The sequence below is a fragment of the Rhincodon typus genome, chromosome 2 (assembly GCF_021869965.1).
Source record: "Rhincodon typus isolate 14 chromosome 2, sRhiTyp1.1, whole genome shotgun sequence".
NCBI lineage: Eukaryota > Metazoa > Chordata > Chondrichthyes > Orectolobiformes > Rhincodontidae > Rhincodon > Rhincodon typus.
In genome coordinates this window covers 64,680,537-64,699,878 of record NC_063333.1, presented here as the reverse complement: position 1 = coordinate 64,699,878, position 19,342 = coordinate 64,680,537, and the positions used below count along the sequence as shown (strand labels likewise).

The following is a 19,342-nucleotide window of genomic DNA, read 5'->3' as shown; positions in this document are numbered from 1 at the left end:
TGCTGTGTTCATCTAGCTCTACACCTTGTTATCTCAGATTCTCCAGCATCTGCAGTTCCTACTATCTCTCCCATCAGAATTGTGCCCTTTAACTGATATTAAATTGTATTAAATGTCATCTCCAACATATTTGCCCATTCTGCCAACTTATCTCCTCTTGAAATCTTGCCAACTTCCTCTATGTTCACAATACTTCCAAATGTTGTGTCATCAGCAAATTTGAACATCATGCCAGGCTCAAGTCATTAATATGGATGCTCCTAAACTGCAAATTCCAAGGTAGCAATAGCAACTATAGAACTTCGACTAGATTCTGTTAGCTGCAAGGCCCCATTTAAACCTTTCCGGGTTATTTTCTGTCCATAATTGCCTGTTTTCTGAGGCTTGATTATGACTACAACCACAGCCAACAAAAAATTACTTTTGCTTTTTTACAGGACAACACCTGGCAGTTTAATCATCCCCTTCCCCCACAGTCAACAACCACACCACCCCCACCTCTGAACAACCACCCAGAATTTAGGTTCTCACAAGGTCAAGGGCATTCACGTCTGTTATACACAAAACAGGACAAATTAGCCAATTACCATTACATCAGTTTATTATCGATCAACAGTAAAGTGATGAAGGGTGTCATCAACATTGCCGTTACCAGCACTTGCTCAGCAATAAACTGCTCAGTGATGCCCAGTTCAGGACTACTCAGTTCCTGACATCAATACAGCTTCGGCCCAAACGTGGACAAAAGACATGAGGTGACAGTCACTGCCCTTGGTATGAAGGCCACATGCAATCGACTGTGGCATCAAGAATTCAAGCAAAACTAGAGTCAATGGGAATCAGGGGAATACCTCCACTGATTGGAGTCATACCTGGCACAAAAGAAGATGGCTGCGGTGGCTGAAGGTCAGTCATCTCAACTTCAGGACATCCTCTCGATACTTCCCTCATCAATGACCTTCCCTCCATCATAAGGTCAGAAGTGGGGGTGTTCGTTGATGACTGCTCCATGTTCAGCTCCATTTGAGACTCCTCAGATACTGAAGCAGTTTCATGCCCAAATGCAAAGTTTGGACAACATCCAGGCTTGGACTGACAAGTGGCAAGTAATATACATGCCATACAAATGCCAGACAATGACAATCTCCAACAAGAGAAAATCTAATTCTTGCCTGATTGGTATCACCCTCACTATCAACATCTCCAAATTTTGCTTGACTAGAACCTGAATTGGATTAGTCCTATAAAAGTAACCAGGCTATAAGAATAGGTCAAAGGCTAGAAACCTTGCAACGAACAACTCACCACAAGACTCCCAAACCTTACTCACCGTCTACAAGGTGCAAGTCAGGAGTGTGATGCAATATGATTGAGTGCAGTTCCAACAAAAAAAGCTCCAGAAGCCTGACACCATCAGGATAAGGCAGCCCACCTGACTGTCACCACAACCACCCCAATGCCCAATCGCAGCAGTGTACACCATCCACAAGATGCAATGCAGAAATTCACCAAAGCTCCTTGGGCCATACCTTCTAAACACACGATCACTTCCATCTAGAAGGACAAGGGCAAAAGATTTATTAAGACACCACCGCCTTCAAGCTCCTCTCCAAAGCAATGATGATCTGGACTTGAAAATATGTTATCATTCCTTCAATTTCGCTAGGTCAAAATCCTGGAACTCCCTCCCTAATGGTATTGTGGGTATCCTGACAGCAAATGGATTACAGCAGTTTAAGATGACAGCTCACGACCACCTTCTCAAAGGCAAGTTTAATTTAGACAAATGCAAGATGTTGTGTTTTGGTGGGTCAAACCAGGGCAGGACTTACACAGTCAGGGGCCCTGGGAGTAATATAGAACAAAGAGATCTAAGGGTACAGGTTAATAGCTCCTTCAAAGTGGAGTCACAGGTAGACAGGGTGGTGAAGGCAGCTTTCAGCATGCTTGCTTTCATCGGTCACAGCAACGAGTTTGGACGTCTTGTTGCACCTGTACAAGATGTTGGTGAGGCTACATTTACAGTACTGCAGTTCTGGTCCCCCTACGACAGAAAAGGATATTATTAAACTAGAAAGACTGCAGAGAACATTTACTGGCATGCCACCTGGACTGGAAGGTTTGAGTTTAAGAAGAGGTTGGATGGGCTGGAGCAAATTACTGCAGATGCTGGAAGCTGCACTGAAAACAACAAATGCTGGAGATCACATTGGACCAGACAGCATCCATGGACAGCAAACTAATGCTGAGTCTAGATGACTCTTCAGAGCTGTAATGAAGAGTCATCTAGACTCAAAACATTAGCTTGGATAGGTTCGGACTTCTCCTGGAGCGTAATACACTAAGGGCTGACCTTATAGAGGTCTGTAAAAATCATGAGAGGCATAGTTAAGGGAGATAGCCAACTGCCTTTTCCCATGGTAGTGGAGTCTAAAACTAGACAGCTTAGGTTTAAGGTGAGAGGGGAGATACACAAAAGGGTCCAGAGGGGCAATTGTTTCATACAGAGAGTGGTGAGGGTCTGCAATGGGCTGCCAGAGGTAATGCCGGAAGCTAGTACAATTTTGTCATATAAAAAACATTTACATAGGTACATGGATGGGATAGGTATGGAGGAATATGGACCAAATGCAGGCAAATGAGACTAGTTTAATTGTGAAAACCGAGTGGCATGGGCACATTGGACAGAGGATTTGTTTCCATGCTGTCGACCTCGACAACTAACTAAAACATGCAATAAATGCTGAACAACTCATAACCACCCCTGGAAATTGGGCTCTCAAAGTCAGCGATATTAGAACATCTTCACACTGGGAGAAGATTTGGGAAGCACTATGGTAACATTTATCACGAAAAGCAGTGGCCCTTGTACCCTTGGATAACCCAATTGTATGCCTTCATCAGCCCAGAAAATAATTGTTCACTACACTGCTCTTTAACCAATTTTAAATTCAAGCTGCCACAATTGTTTTGTGTGTTTTAACTTTACTATAATCGAACTATAATCGAATATCTTTTGGAAGTCCGTGTACACCACATGCCCTTATTAACCCTTCTGCAGCTGATCAAAATATTCAAAATTATACATAAACCACCTCTTGTGTGCATAGACTTTAGTAACATTTTCTTCCTTGGTAAAGAGAGATGCGACATACTTAGTAACTCAGACACGCCTTCTGTCTTCACATGGAGATCTCCTTTTCGGATTCTAACCAACCCCACTCATATTATTTATATCATTCACTTGCATTAGGTGAGTTGGCTAGAATTGAGAGTCTCTTGCCTTTCGTTACTAAAACTGGCCTGTTTACTGGCTTTACTACCAGTGCCAGGATCAAAATGATAAAAATAACCCTGCTTCTTTCAGAATCAACAACTATTTTAACAAAGGCAAGAGTGTATTATAGGGCAAGGTTTAAATCATCACATGGACATAAGTGAGCTAGACTTTTCAGAAGTCCTTTCTTCAACAGAGACAAAGACGGATGTCCTGCTCTTCCTGTTCTTCCAATCTGTCTCCAATGCTGAAACCATTCTCTGCGGTTTCTTGTACTCCAGAAATCATGCAAACAGGCTGACACAATTTCCACTTTATGAAACTATGAATTGACAGTGTGACATTCATCATGGTCAGAAGTGGGGATAATCAATGATTGTGCAATGTTCAACACCATTAAAGGCTCCTCAGGTGCTGAAGCAGTCCATGTCCAAATGCAGCAGCACTGGAACAATGTCCAGGCTGGGTTGAAATGACCATCTCACCACTGTCTCTTGGCATTCAATGGGATTATTGTCACTGAACCCTACCACCCCACCCCCCAACTATCAACAAAAGGTGAACATAAATACAATGGCTACAATAGCAGATAAGAGGCTAGGTATCCTGTAGCGTGTAATTCTCCACCTAAATTCCCAAAGCCTGTCCACCAATAATCGAAGGCAACAGCTGGGAGTGTGATGGAACACTCCCCATTTGCCTGGATGAGTGCAGCTCCCAACAACTTTTGGGGAAGACTTTTAAGCGATTCTTGGATAGGCACATGGAGGATAGTAAAGTGTAGGGTATGCAGGGTAGATTGATCTTAGTAGGCTAATAGGTCGGCACAACATCGTGGGCCGAAGGGCCTGTACTGTTCTATGTTCCATGTTAACACTGAAGAAGCTTGACAGCAAACAAGACTACGCAAACTGCTCGATTGGCACGACATCCACGAACATCCACTCTCTCCATCATCAACCTTTAGCAGCAGCTGCGTGCACTGTCTAGAAGCCGCACTTCTGATACTCACCAAGGCTCCTTGGGCAGTACCTTCTCAACCCATGACCACTTTCACTAGAAGGACAGCACAGCAGATACATGGGAACACCATCACCACCACCTGCAAGTTCCTCGTCATGCACCTCACCATCCTGACTTGGAAATGAACTGCCATTCCTTCAGTGTTACATGGTCAAAATCATGAAATTCCCTCCCTAACAGTATTGTGGATGTACCTATAGCGCATGGACTGCAGCAATTCAAGGAGGCAGCTCCTCACCACCTTCTCAAAGGCATCTAGGGTCGGCCAATCCCTAGCGATGTCCACCTCCCATGAATGAATAATAAAAATTTAAGATTAACATCAGGATGGGTGTACCTTAAAGAGATCCATAGTTTCTTGAAAGTGGAATGCAGGAAGCCAAGGTGGTGAAGGTGGTATTTGGCACACTTGCCTTCATTAGTCAGAAGACTGAGTACAGGCATTGGGATGTCATGTTGCAGCTGTAGAGGACATGGATAGAGTGGAAAGAATGAGGCTCTTTCCCACTTCCTCCCACTTCCCCAAGGTGGATGGGTCAATTACTAGGGGACACAGGTTGTTGAGTGGGGCGGGGAATGTGTTTTAAAGAGATGTGTGAGACAGGTTTTTCCACACAAAAGAAAAAGAAGAGTGCTGAGTGTCTGGAACATGCTGCCAGAGGAGGTAGTGGAAGCAGACACAAAAGCAGCATTCAAGAAGCACTTGGAGGAACACATGAATAGGAAGGGAATAGAGGGATACAGATCCTGTAAATGAAGACAGTTTTACCATGGAAGGGCAAAACGTGTTGGCGCAGGCTTGGAGGGCCGAAGGGCCTGTTCTTGTGTTGTACTTTTTTTGTACTTCAACATCGGTGAGGCCACTTTTAGAATACTGCGTACAATTCTGGTCACCCTTCTATAGGAAGAATGTTGTTTAAACTTGAGATTTACATGGATGTTGCTGGGACTGAAGGGTTTGAGTTATGGGGGAGACTGAATAGGCTGGGCTTTTTCCCCCTAGAGCAGAGGCCAAGGGATGACCTTACACAGGTTTATAAAATCATGAGGAACATGGATACTGTGAATAACCAAGGTCTTTTTCCTCACGTGGCGGAGTCCAAAATTAGAGGGCATAGACTTAAGATGACGGGGGAAAGATTTAAATGGGACCCAAGGAGCAACCTTTTCCAGAGGGTGCTGCATGTATGGAATGAGCTGCCAGAGGAAGTGGAGGAGGCTGGTACAATTACAACATTTAAAAGGCATCTGGATGGGTACATGAATAGGAAGAGTTGAGGGCCAAATGCTGCCAAATGGACTAGGTCAGATTGGTCTGGTCGGCATGGACGAGTTCGGATGAAGAGTCTGTTTCTGTGCTGCATGACTCTATAACCCAAACAAGTAATGTTCAGATCCAAAATGGAGATGGAAAAACACACCATTTAAAGTTTATTGTGCCACTATACTGCACCTTTCTCTTCTGCCTCTGTGCAGGCAATCATACCAACATATTGGCAAGATGACGGTTGGGAGTGCACAGGGTTAGAATTGGAAGAGTTACAGTGGCAGTTGACATTTGCAGAACCTGCTACAAGCCTTCATCCTGTACACCATTTCCATAAAGCATTATAAAATTGCTTTCCTTAGCTGTGAGTGTGCAACAATTTCCACTGCCACAGTTCCAATTCTGGGCAATCTCGAATGCAGAATTTCTTTATCTGTGTATGTGGAATAGTCTGAGAAACTTGTCTCAAACCAAAACAGTACAATACTGGAGAAAGTATCATAACCTCAACACATTCTAAAACACTTTATATACATAATTACTTATTTGAACTATAGACATTTACTTACACAAACATGGAAGCAAATTTACAAACAACCAGATTCCAAACAGCAAATTACTGGTTTGGAAGCTTAAGGGAGGAATACTAATCAGGACCATAACCACATCAGAATTGTTATAACTACCAGAAACAGAAAGTAGGGCTTGGTTCACTGTTTTATCCAAAAAGACAGTACATGGACAAGGTATTAACAATACTGCATAGGGCAGTCTAACCACGATTTTTGATCAGTAACAGGTGTGCTAGTTGCTCGTAAACGTGCTTCCATGTTTGTATACGTGAATGTCTGAATTCAAAATGCAATTATGTTTTAAAGTGCTTTAGAACGCCCTGAGGTCGAGATAATTTCTTCTGTATTTTACAATTTTGTTTTGAGCCAACTTTCTCAGACTACTGTGCAAATACATAGAAAATAGAACAGTACAGCACAGCAACAGGTCCTTCGGCACACCATTCTGTGCCAACTATGATGCCATCTGCCTGCACACAGTCCATGTCCTTCCATTCCCCGCCTGTTTATGCATCTTTTTAAGTGTCTTGAACATTGCCAGCATATCTGCTTCTACCACCTACCCTAGCAGCATGTTTAGGACACCTACCACCATCTGTGTAAAGAAAAACCTTGCCTTGCGCAACTCCTTTAAACAGTCCCCCTCTCACTTTAAACCCATGCCTCCCATTGTTTGACATTTCCAGCCTGGGAAAAAAAAGACTAACTATCCACCCTATCCATGCCTCTCAATTTCATAGACTTCCACTAGGCTGCCCCTCCATTTCCCACAGTCTAGCAAAACAGACCAATAATGTCCAACCTCCCGACAGCTAAATACAATTTAATCCAGGCAAATAAAAACCGAAAGAACTGCGGATGCTGTAAATCAGGTTCAAAAACAGAAGTTGCTGGAAAAGCTCAGTAGGTCTGGCAGCATCCGTGAAGAAAAAAATCAGAATTAATGTTTCGGGTCCTGGTCCTCAGTTCTGAGGAACGGTCACAGGACCAGAAACATTAACTCTGATTTTTTTCTTCAGATGCTGCCAGACCTGCTGAGCTTTTCCAGCAACTTCTGTTTTTGCTCCGTGTTCAACTTCCTGGTAAACCTCTTTTGGACCTTTTCTAAAGCCTCTACATCCTTCCAGTTGAGCTACATTTCAAACAGAATGAGTGACTGATATTTCAACAATCAAAAAATGCATGCATAACACTGAACAGATTTAGAGGAGGAATTGAGGTTTATTTTTAAAACTGATCTCAAAAATAAAAATAATGCAGTCAAGATCATACTGGCCCATGGAATAATAGGATACAAGTTTGATTCAAACGTGCCCTCATGTTGAATTTCTTATGTCAAAAGAGCTGTGTTGAGTATATGCCAGATGCAACAGCATTGGAAAGAATGAATAACGGGGGAAAAAACAAATTATATGGGCACTGTACAGAATTGCCTAGCAACTGAGACATGGAGATAGAACAACGAGAATGCTCACTTCCAAAAAGGTAAAACACATCTATTCAAATTTAATATATTATTTGAATAAGAAAGCTATTTATTTCAAACAGTCAGGAATAATTTAAAACAAAGTCTGTGTTTGTAAATATACCATGTTATCCAAAGATATCATACAGCTGTCATAAGTGAAAATAAATGGTTACGTGGTAACACTCTTAAATCAAATTCAACATTCTAGGTTCAAGTCCAACTTATTAATAATCAAGGGAGTGTAATATTGAGAGAATGTTGCACTTTGGAACCGGTCTCTGATCAGAAAGATCTTAAGTAGTTGCCTGTTGCACTAGTGCTTGTTTTTTTCCAAAAAACATCCAAAAGCAAACAATTTGGTGGAGTTTGTTCCACATAATTGGGTAAGGAATAATGTAATGCACTATTTAAAGTAGAATACTGATCATGCAGGAGAAATCAGTAGCTCAACTTAAACAAATGGTTTGCTGAATTAAAAGCAAAATAACAAAGAAAAGTGATCTCTGCAATTCCTGCTCAGAGGGGGCAAAATTTACAAGGATGAGGATAAGAAAATACTGAGCCAAAACAGTGATTTGAAGAATAAAACTGTACCGTTAAAAACATTTTTGAAAAATTCAGCAAGATAATAAAGGTGAAACTTGGTAAGAGTTTGAAACTATAAGCAATGGAAATGGAATCAGAGAGGAAGAAACAGAATCATTTTGGGAATAACTACTTCCTCCAAGTATGCACCGAGATGACAAGTAACCTTCCCACTGCGAGGAGGTAACCATGAACAACTTTTGACACTAGTTAAATGAAAGTCACAAGAAGGCAAGAAAGAACTGTGAAAACAATTACCAGATACAGATGGTACTTAAAGATTACTAAAATAGATCAGGCTGGATGGAACTGATCACTATGGACACAAGGCATCTACCCAATGAACTGCAAGTAAGTGAATGAAGTCCCTATATTCAAAAGGAAATGTCAGATTACTATTATCTCTATGCTTTGTACAATAATAAAACTAATCAAAAGCAAACATTTGTACAAATAATTCAGTGAACCATGACCAACATAGGTTTAGAAGCACAACGTCAAGGATGTTGCTCAGACATGATTTGAGGAAATGACATCCTACTTGGGACAGTAAAACGTCAGAGCACAGTCTTTTTTAGTCTACTGGAAGATATTTGACAAAATACTACATTGAAAGCCTTCACCAAAATTTCAAGCGCTGGGAATTCAGGATAAACTAGGAAAATACAGATGAATTAACCAAAAGTTGAGAAGTATTGCTTGTTAGAGGAGTTACATTACATTTGGGCAGATACATATGTTCTTGAGTATTGTTTCAAACGAAAGAGGCACGTTTTCAAAACTTTTTATTCTGCACTCATCAGAACAGGTGCAAGAATGCCAAATTTCAATAAAGAACAATGATTTATACTGAAATAAAAGCAAAATATTGCGCATGCTGGAAATCTGAAACAAGCACAGAAAATGCTGGAGAAACTCAACAGATCTAACAGCATCTGTACAGAGAGTAACAGAATTAGTGTGATATGACTGTTCTGAAGAAGCGCTGAAGAAATGTATACTGCATGAAAAAAGAATATTGATTAATCAATAAGTCGATTTTGCTTGGTCACAGGATTGTCATGGAGTATCCATCTGGGTACTAATATCATTAGTGACAAGTTTTAAATTCAAGAAAAGGCACAGTATCTGAAAATATTCTTTGTCTGTAGAGGATAAGTTCCTGCCTATGAATATATGTAACTCCTAGCAAGCATAAATGAACCACATTGTGAGCCCAGCTGAGAATCTTACATTGTTCATGAGTGCAATTCTTAGCGCATTGGGATAGTTCAGCAAGTGAATCAAACATGTGTGATTCTGAAATAATGGTTGGTCCTGACAGCAGTTGGCATATTTCAGATGTAGTTATGTATAGCTAAGCCGATAATGTGCAGTCAAGTCTGAAACTGTAGAAGTGTTTGAATCAAAGTGAATGCTGCATTGTGGTGAATGGAAGAAAAAGGTTAAGGTTTTGGGCTTTTAAAACTGCTGACAAGTGTCTTGAGTGAGGCAAACAGCCTCCCTGCAGAGTAGGTGGGGAAACAAATGGGTTGAAAAGGAGTAGGTGAAGACCCCATTTCAAGGAACAGTGCGGAATAAAAAGCTGTGGTCAAATATGGCATGAGAGAGAAGGGGGGCAGAGAGGAAGAAAGAAAAAAAAAAAAAAGAGGGAGAGAGAGGGTTCAGTGAACTCATTTTTGGGATGAGATATTTTCCCATGAGGAGATATTCAGAATTTTGAATAACAAGCTGTCACCAAATGAAACAAATTCTTAAACGATTTGTCAGGGTGAATGCTGGAAGCATACTTTTCCTGACAGAGGGCACTCGAATAGGGGTTGCAATTTCAAAACAATTCAGCCATTTCAAACTATGATGAGGAGGAACCTTTTCATTAAAAGAAATTTACAATCTGGAGAAGGCCATTAGGCAATTCAAGGCTGCTGTGCCATTTAAAAAGATCATGGTTGATCTGATTGTGGTTTCAATTCCCCTTTCCTGTCTGCACCCATAACACTCGACTCCTTTGTCTACAAAAACTCCAGCTCAGCTCTGAATAAATGCAATGGTTCAGTTTTCTGTTCTCTGGGGAAAATAATTCTACAAACCAATGACTTTCAGAGAAACAAACATCTCATTATCTATCTTAGAAGGGTAACATCTTACTTTTAAACAGTTTTCTCTAGTTCTCTGCTATTCTTTGTTCATTTCCTCTAGTTCTCATCTCTCCTACATGGAAAGCACCTACTCAGAATCCAGCTGCCAAGTTCTTTATATTTTAGATGTTTCAAGAATATCACCTCCCATTCTTCGAAATCCTAATGGTTAAAGTCCCAACCTAATCTACTTTTAACATAAGCTTTTCTTTCCAGGAATCAGTCAAATTGATCTCACTGGGTTTCTGCCAACACAATTATATCCTTTTTCAAATAAGACAACCAAAATCGCCCATAGTACTCCAGATATGATCTCATCAAGATCCTGTATAGCTGCAGTAAAATTTCCCCATTACATTCTTCTCTCAAATAAACACCAGCATAACATTTATCTTCCCAACAATGTGCTGTAATTGCACACTAACATTTTTCTGATTCAGGTACCAGAACACCCAAATCCCTTTCTACCTCAGTGTTCTGCAAGCTGTCCAATTAAATAAGATACTGCTTTTCCAATCTTCCAGCCAAAGAGGACAAATTTACATATTGTTACATTATGCTGCCATATTTGTGCCTGCTTACTCGTCCACATTCATTTAGAGACACTACCTCCACTTGACTGCTTATCTCCTGTGTCTGCTACCATATATTTGGTCCCTGCATCTAAGTCATTGTTATAGAATGTAAATAGTTAAGACCACAACAATGACAATTGTGGCACCCTATTTGCTACATGTTGTCAAACTGAAAAAGACCTCAAATATGTCCACTCTTATTATTCATGCTAGTATGCTTTCCCTTACACCAACAGCTCTCATTTTCTGCAGTAGACAATGATGTGGCACCATATCAAACACTTCTTGGAATAGCAAAGGTCTTTTCCTTAGGGTGGGGGAGTTCAAACCATGGGACATATTTTTACGGTGAGAGGAGAAAAATTTAAAAAGGACATGAGGGGCAACTTTAATTTTTAAACAGAGAGTGGTTCATATGTGGAATGAACTGTCGGAGGAAGTGGTAGAGGCACTTACAATTACAACATTTAAAAGACATTTGGGGACAGGTACATGAATAAGAAAAATTGAGCGATATGGGCAAAATGCAGGTAAATGGGACTAGCTTAGATTGGGAAACTTGGTCGGCATGAACAATGTTTCTGTGCTGTATGACTCTATGACAGGTTTCCTTTTACCTACATTGAGTGTTACTTACTCAAAAAAATACTCAAATTAGTTAGACAAAATTTGCCTTCCATAAAACTATGCGGACTACAATGACCCTCCTTAAGAATGAATTCTAGCAATTTCCCCACAACAGGTTTCAGGTAAACGCCTATAGTTTTCTACTTTCTGGTACCCTCCTTTCTTGAATAATTGTCTTATGTTATTCATTAACAAATTCACTAGGACCCTTCAATAATTTAATTAACTTTGGAAAATTGTAACCAATGCCTCTACTCCCTCTGCAGCTACATTTTAAGACCCTAAGACACAGGCCAAATGGCGACGGGAACTTCAGACTTTAATAGCTTTTCCAGCACGATTTCCCTGGTGATGGTGACTGTTTCAGTTCCTCCCTTCTCTTTATCTTATGATTTTGAAGTGTCTTTGGGAAGTTTTCCAAGTCTTCAATACTGAAGACAGACAAAATACCTGCTCAACGCCTCCACCTTTTCCAGATTTTCCACCAACAATCTCCTGGACTCACTCACTAGACCATGAACACTAACTTTAGTTCCTTCTTTCTTATTCAAATTCTTGTATAAATGTGTTTGATATTACTAGCTAGTTTTCCCTCATACTCTCCTTTCTCCTGCTCTTCTTTTTGGAGATTATTTGCTGCTCTTTCAAATCTGTCCAACCTGCTAACTTCTTGGTAACCTTCACAGTATTGTACAGAGTCCTTTAAATTTGATATGATCCTTAACTTTCTTAGAAGTGACAAACGATGCAGCAGAGTGTCTTTCTTTCTCACTGGGATACATCTTCACTGAGAATTATTAAATACCTCCTCAAAAGTTTTCGCCCAATGCACCTCTGGTGTCCTACCTTCTAACTTACTTTCCCAGTTCACTCTTATCAGCTCTGCCTTCATACCATTATAGTTATACCATTATAATTACCTTTCTTTAGCCTTAAAATAATAGCTTTAGAACCAAACTTACCCACTGCCCCCTCACCGCCCCCATTAAGCAGAGTATAAAATTCTACCATGTTATGAATGTTGTCACCTTGAGGCCCCTTCACCCTGTAGTTATTAATTGATTCTGCCTTAATGCTCATTTATCAGGTCTACCTGCTCCCTATATGGCTCTAGAATGTCCTACTCTATAACTTGTCACACATACACTCTCTGGACTCATTTTCTGGGTTACCTTTGCCAATCTGGTTTGTTCAAACTACATATAGCTTAAATTCACCCATGATTATTGGCGTACATTTCATAGATGCCCCATCTGTTTATTCCCATATATCACAGGATCAAAAGATGTTGGCGTGGAAGGAAGCCATTCAGTCCTATGAGCCTACTCTGCCAGTCAATGAGATCATGGCTAATCTGATAGCCCTCAACTTGACTTTCTTGCCTTTTCCCCCACACCCTTGATTGCTTTTCTGATTAAAAAGCTGTTGAACTCACCCCTGAATATACTCTCTGATAAAGAATTCCATAGATTCATTACTCTCAGAACAAATTCCTCCTCATTACTGTGTTAAATGTGTGATCCCTTATTCTGAGATCATACCCTCTGGTCTAGACTCTTCGATATAGAGAAACAAACTTTTCACATCTAACCTGTCAAGTCATCTTGTATGTTTCAATAATGCTCATCCTTCTAAATTCAAATCAGTACAGGCCAAACCTACAAAGGATTGTGAATCATTCTAATTTGCCATCCTAGAAAGATGGAAATGCTCAATCACTAAATATATTCAGAGATTAATTACTATTTTGGGTTTGAAGGCAATTAAGAGACACGGGGAGAGTGCAAGAAAGTGGAGTTCAGATAAATCAGCAATTAACCACCGAATGGCCAAGCACACACAAATGGCTGAATGACCTACTCCTACTTTTTAACATTAGATTAGTGAGGTTATCCTCAGAAGACATGAGAGGGGATGGAGTGGGATTGGTAGTTGAGCTTGCTAAGTCCAAAACGACAGTGACTGATATCTTGAAGGGCCTTTTAGGAAGCAAGGAAGTGACAGAGGACAAATTTGGGATTTAACAAGGTACATTCAATCCTGAAATGGTGACCGAAATAGAAATCCAGGCAAGTAGTAATGGATCGTGGTGAGAGATCAACAGGGATGGGATCCTTCTAAAAACTTTGTTGCCAACCACAATATCTGGAAATAGACAGATTAAATGATTAGGGAAAAAATGGCAGATTGAATATAATGTCGGAAAATGTGAGGCTGTGCACTTTGGCAGGAAGAAGAGGAGCTGAATATTACTTAAATGGAGAAAGACTGCAGAAAGCTGCAACACAGAGGTATTTGTGGGTCCCCAACATAAATCACAAAAAGCTAGTGTACAAACTCAGCAGGTAACGGGGAAGGTAAATGAAATATTGGCCTTTATTTAGAGGGGAACAACATACAAAAATAGGGAAATCTTGTTAAAAATATACAAGGCCCAAGTCAGACCACACCGAGAATATGGTGAACTGTTTTGGGCCCATGATTGAAGGAAAAATATATTGGCATTGGAGAGAATCCATAGAAAGTTCACTTAGTTGATCACAGGTTTGGAGGGATTTTCGTAAAACAGACTGAATACATTGGCTCTGTATTCACTGGAGTTTAGAAGAACCAGAAGCAACATTGCTGCAACACCTATGAGATTCTTATAGGATAGATGTGGGAGAGGTGGCTTCCCCTTGAATGAGAATGTAGGACCAGAGGCCAAATCTCAGTTAAAAAAAAAACTGAAAGAACTGCGGATGCTGTAAATCAGGAACAAAAACAGAAGTTGCTGGTAAAGCTCAGCAGGTACGGCAGCATCTGTGAAAAAAAAAAATCAGTTAACGTTTTTGGTCCGGTGACCTTTCTTCAGCGCTGGACAAAGATGAGGAGCAATTTCTTCTCTCTGAGGGTAACTAATCTATGGAATTCTTTACCATAGAGAGTCATTTGAGATAGATAGATTTTTAATCCGTAAGGGAATCAAGGGATGGTGGAATAGGCAGGGAAGTGAAGTTGGGGATTATCAGTTCAGCCATGATCTCATTGAACAGTGGAGCATACTCAATAGGCTGAATTGTCTACATTTGTTCCTATGTCTTATGGTTATGTTAAAGAATGAATGGGGAGATATTAGGACGTGGTGTAACTATGAGGACTATTACTTCTAAAAAAAAAAATCAGGATTTGGGCAAATATTGTTCAGCTAATTAAAGATTGGCCATGAACTCATGCACTAATAAGTCAATTAGATTTTAAGATGCCTCTGATTATGTAAAGAGATAATAGATAGCAAGGTTTAATTAAACTTGGGTTACAAGAAGGACACATAAACAGGAGACCTGTGCCCAGTCAAACCAGTGTCACAAACTGGCATCCCATCCTGGATAGGCTGAAAGCCACTGCTTTTATTAAGTGTTATTTCTTTTGTTCTTGTTATGAACAACTTAATTCTGCAAAGCATACAAAAACATTTTTGTTGCTGGAATGGGTCTTGTTAAAAATCAGGACGAGTAAAGTTTAGATTGGCTCTTCCAAAGCTTAAGTCTGTAATTATAACTAACTTATGTTTTACAATTAACATTAAAGAGCACCCCAAAATCTCTCACTACAGCTCCTAATTTTCTCACCCACAAATATTCTCCCATCATCCACCTCATCTAGTCTCTTCATGACCTTATTTTTCAATAAAATCACTTCCCATTCTTCTAAGATCCAATGCATATGGGTCCAATCTGTTCAACCTTCCTTCACAAGATAAGCCCTTCAATCCTGGGATAAGTGGCAAGAACTTTCTGAGCTAATTCTAAAGTAATTATACCCTTCTTCCAAATAAGACAACAAAACTACACAGTACTCCAGATGTATTCTCACCAAGAACCTGTACAGCTGCAGTAAAACTTCTCTACTCATATCTTATTCCCCTTGCAATAAATGCCAACATTTCACTTGCCTTCCTAATCACTTGCTGTACCTACAAACGAACATTTTGTGATTCATGCACAAGGATTGCCCTATACATTGGGTCTTACAATCTCTTTCCATTAAAATGGTATACTTTTTAACCTGTCAAAACAGAGAACTCATTTACCACCACTTCACCCATCATTTGTGTACTGTGTTTGTAATCCTTTCAAGATTCTCTATTTCCTCCTGACAACTTATTTCCAATCTATCCTGATATCTTCAGCAAATTTAGTCATGAAAGATTCGGTCCCCTCAGCCAAATCATTGATATAAATTAAGTTGTTGAGGACCCAAAAATGATCCATTTATTCCTACGCTCTGCTTGCTGTTTAGTTCTATAGCTGTGTTAATATGTTACCTCCTACATTATATGTACTTGTTCTGTGGCACTTGCCACTCAGGCATCCTGCCTTAATAACAGATTCCAGCAGCTTCTTAATGACAAATGGTAATCTAATTGATCTATACTTTCCCTACTTTGTTTCCCTTCCTTTCTTGAATAAGGATGCAACATATTTTCCCATCTCCTCAGAGCCTTCCAGAATTTAAGGAAATTTGGAAGAATATCTATTACCTTTGGCAACGCTTCAGTGCAGGCTAACTGCACTTGGGACTTAGATTAAATAAAAACCTAAAGAACTGTGGATGCTGTAAATCAGGCACAAAAAACAGAAGTTGCTGGAAAAGCTCAGCAGATCTGGCAGTACCTGTAAAAGAAAAAAAATCAGAGTTAACGTTTCGGGTCCGGTGAGGAAGGGTCACCAGACCCGAAACGTTAACTCTGATTTTTTCTTCACAGATGTTGCCAGATCTGCTGAGCTTTTCCAGCAACTTCTGCTTTTGGTCCTTGGGACTTGTCAGCCTTTGGGCCCAATAGTTTTCCCAAGCACCTTTTCCCTAGCAAAGACTCATATTTAAATTCGTCACTCTTCCCATCACCTATTGATTTTCAACCATATTTTGGACTGTTAGACTAATTTCCAATGTGTTTGTATATTTTGCTCAACATTCACCACAGCTTATTAGCCAACTGTATCATTATTTTTATATGAGGAACGACTCCTTCAACACCTTGCAAATATACTTGCATATGACGCATTCTCTGCAGTTTATAGGGACATGCCAAACGCTGGCAAGTAGGATCAATTCAGTTTAGAAAACGTGGTGGGCATGGACTAGTTGGGCTGAAAGGCCTGTCTGGGCTGTGTGGCTCTGCTAGCTATCATCTTAACTACCTGACAAATGAAAGTTAATTAACATACTAACATCTTGGACTACCACTTGTAACTCCCACAATATTCTTGTGGGAGTGAATACTTTCCTCACCAACTGATTGCTGCAAAATAAACAAACCCAGTTCATAAAACATCTTGGCAGTCCTGCCTACTGCCAAATCACACGGGCGCAGATAGGCTGCTCTGCTTCCCTGTGATCATTCTTAGGTGCAAACTGAGCGGAAACTGCAAGGCAGTAATCAAGCTTAAACTAACTCGTCCTGATTCCGGATTAACTTGCATCTTATTTATAATCTTAGGGCGCGGATAGGGATTTATTCTGCATTTACAAACAGTTCTCCGACATTCCTTTACCTGTGTTGTTCACCTACGATGCCTGAATACTGACTGAGTGACCAGCTCCTCTGGGGTTTTTAAGATTGCACCAGTCGTGAGGTGGAGACAGTACCACCCAAGCTTTGCTTTTTATATACATATACACACATATTTCAGCCCTTCCCAATGCTGCCAACTCCCTGCAAATATTGACAAGATGCTTGCGCGCGCACCCTCTCCGCCTCCTCCGGCTGTACCTTGACCACACACTCGGAAAGTAAAAGGATAGCTGCCGCCAGTCTAAGTTCAGCGATGGCAGCTCATTGAACCCGAATTGCCCACCGCCACATTCAGGAGACACGGTGCCGCTGGCTGTCAGTTACAATCGGTCTCGCTCCGCTGTTCGATCTTCGCTCGAAACTCTCATCACAAAGCTCGCGAGCAGGTGTGCAACGTCACAAGCTCTTCACTCCCGTGTTCGCGGCTCCGCCCAACCCACTGCGGCCGCGCGCCATCGTCCAACCCACCGGGGCCGCGCGCCTTCGCCGCTCCGCTCGACCCTCCGCGGCCGCAGCTCCTCCCAACCCCCTCAGCCGCTCCGCCCAGCCTTCCGCGGCAGCGCACGCGTTCGGAGCGCTGGTTGCTGCTGAGGTTGACAAGAGCACAGCGAAGTTTTCTTCGTCTGTTTTAGGCTTGACAATCTTTTACTTCATATTCGCTGCACTTCACCGGCTATGACACAGTTCCAAAATGTGCGAGGATCAATTTGTTATCTAATTGTTTTGTTTTATGGTTCGTATCATGTTTTTAGACACAAATGTATATAACGAACGTAAGTTTTCAGACCTCCTTGAATGGAGGAGCAGACTCGGTGGGCTGAATGGCCCACTTCTGCTCCTGGGTCTCATTGTCTCACCCTATGTCGCTCGACGATATATAATTGAAAACAGGCTGTTAATGAAGTAGAGATAATGAGGAGGCTGAAAGCAGTGTATTGGAGAAAGGTAGCAATGAAAACGATAGTAAGAATTTCTACATGTATTTGAACAGGAGAGGAATAGGTAATGCTACTACTGGGAATTGGTAGTGAAAAGCAAAGAAACGGCAGAGGCTTTGACAGGTATTTTGTGTCTATCTTAGCGTAGAAGACTTTGAAAACTTCCCGAAGATAATTGAAAATCAATAGGTGATAAAGAAAGATGAACATAAAACAATCACCATCACATTAGCCCAAAAGGCTGACTAGTCTGCAGGATTAAATGCTCTGCATCCTAAGTTTTATGTGGTCTTGGAAATCACAGAATATGAGTATGAAAATTCATTTCCGAAGCAATTGTGATGTCAAGTCTAGACTAGCTTAATCTTTTTTCGTTGTGGCCATGGAGTGGGATGGAGTCAGAAGCTCGGAAATGTTCTTTTCGGCAAAATAGTGCATGTACCATAAGAAGCCTTGTATAAATGTCTTAAGTACTTTAAGGAGAAACGTCCATAATATGTTTGTTATTATTATTAGCATTAGCTATAACATGGATGGAATTGCACTATGACAGTTACTATAGTTACAATACTGACTGAATGGCATTTGAACACAAACTCATCCAAGATTTGAGATTTGCTGTAAACTGAAAACAACATGACAAAACCGTATTTGCTGCTTTGACAACCAGCTTTTAAAAGATTTTCTATATTTATAACCAATTGGAAAATAGATACATGCCAGTCACGTTTTACCATTTCAAATGGAGACAAGATGTCCATAAAACTAAACAAAGCTGCTACCAAATATAAAAGATATTATGTTGCAGCATTGGCTAATTTTTGAATTCTACTCAATTTTCTTTTTCCTGCAAATTTTGATACAACACAGACTAATTTGTATAGACACTGGATACCAAATTGAAGTTCCTGAACAGTTGCATTATTTATGAGAAGATATTTAAATGTCTTTAAGCAGTCTAAAGTCACAAGTTATAGTTCACAGAAACTGAATGCCAGGAAGCAGAGTAATGATTAATGGATGGTTTTTAGGCTGGAGAAATGTTTGCAGTGAATTTCCCCAGGGGTTAGAGTTTGGGGCTTTTCTTTATAAATGTAAATTACCTAGATCTTGGTAAAATTTAAGGTTTGTGGATGATACAAAACTTCAACATATTGTGACTGGTGAAGCGAAGAGTATAGAACTTTAAAAGGATGTAGACCAGTTGATAGAATGAAATGATGAGTGGCTGGTGAAGTTCAATGTAGAGAAATGTGAACTGATTCATTGGTGTGGTCGACACCTCTCTGATAATTAAAACCGAAACCCCCATAGA

At 40.5% G+C, this 19,342-nt stretch overlaps 1 protein-coding gene across 3 annotated transcripts in view; it reads right to left on the bottom strand.

Moving 5' to 3' along the window:
- Positions 1 to 17,511, bottom strand: part of LOC109916905 (tyrosine-protein phosphatase non-receptor type 3-like) — a 225,860-nt gene extending 208,349 nt beyond the window's left edge. For all 3 annotated transcript variants that reach the window (XM_048614858.1, XM_048614873.1, XM_048614879.1), the window contains exon 1: positions 17,288 to 17,511. The gene's annotated coding sequence lies outside the window, so the exon portion shown is untranslated. The remainder of the gene's footprint in view (positions 1 to 17,287) is intronic.
- Positions 17,512 to 19,342: the final 1,831 nt, after the last annotated feature.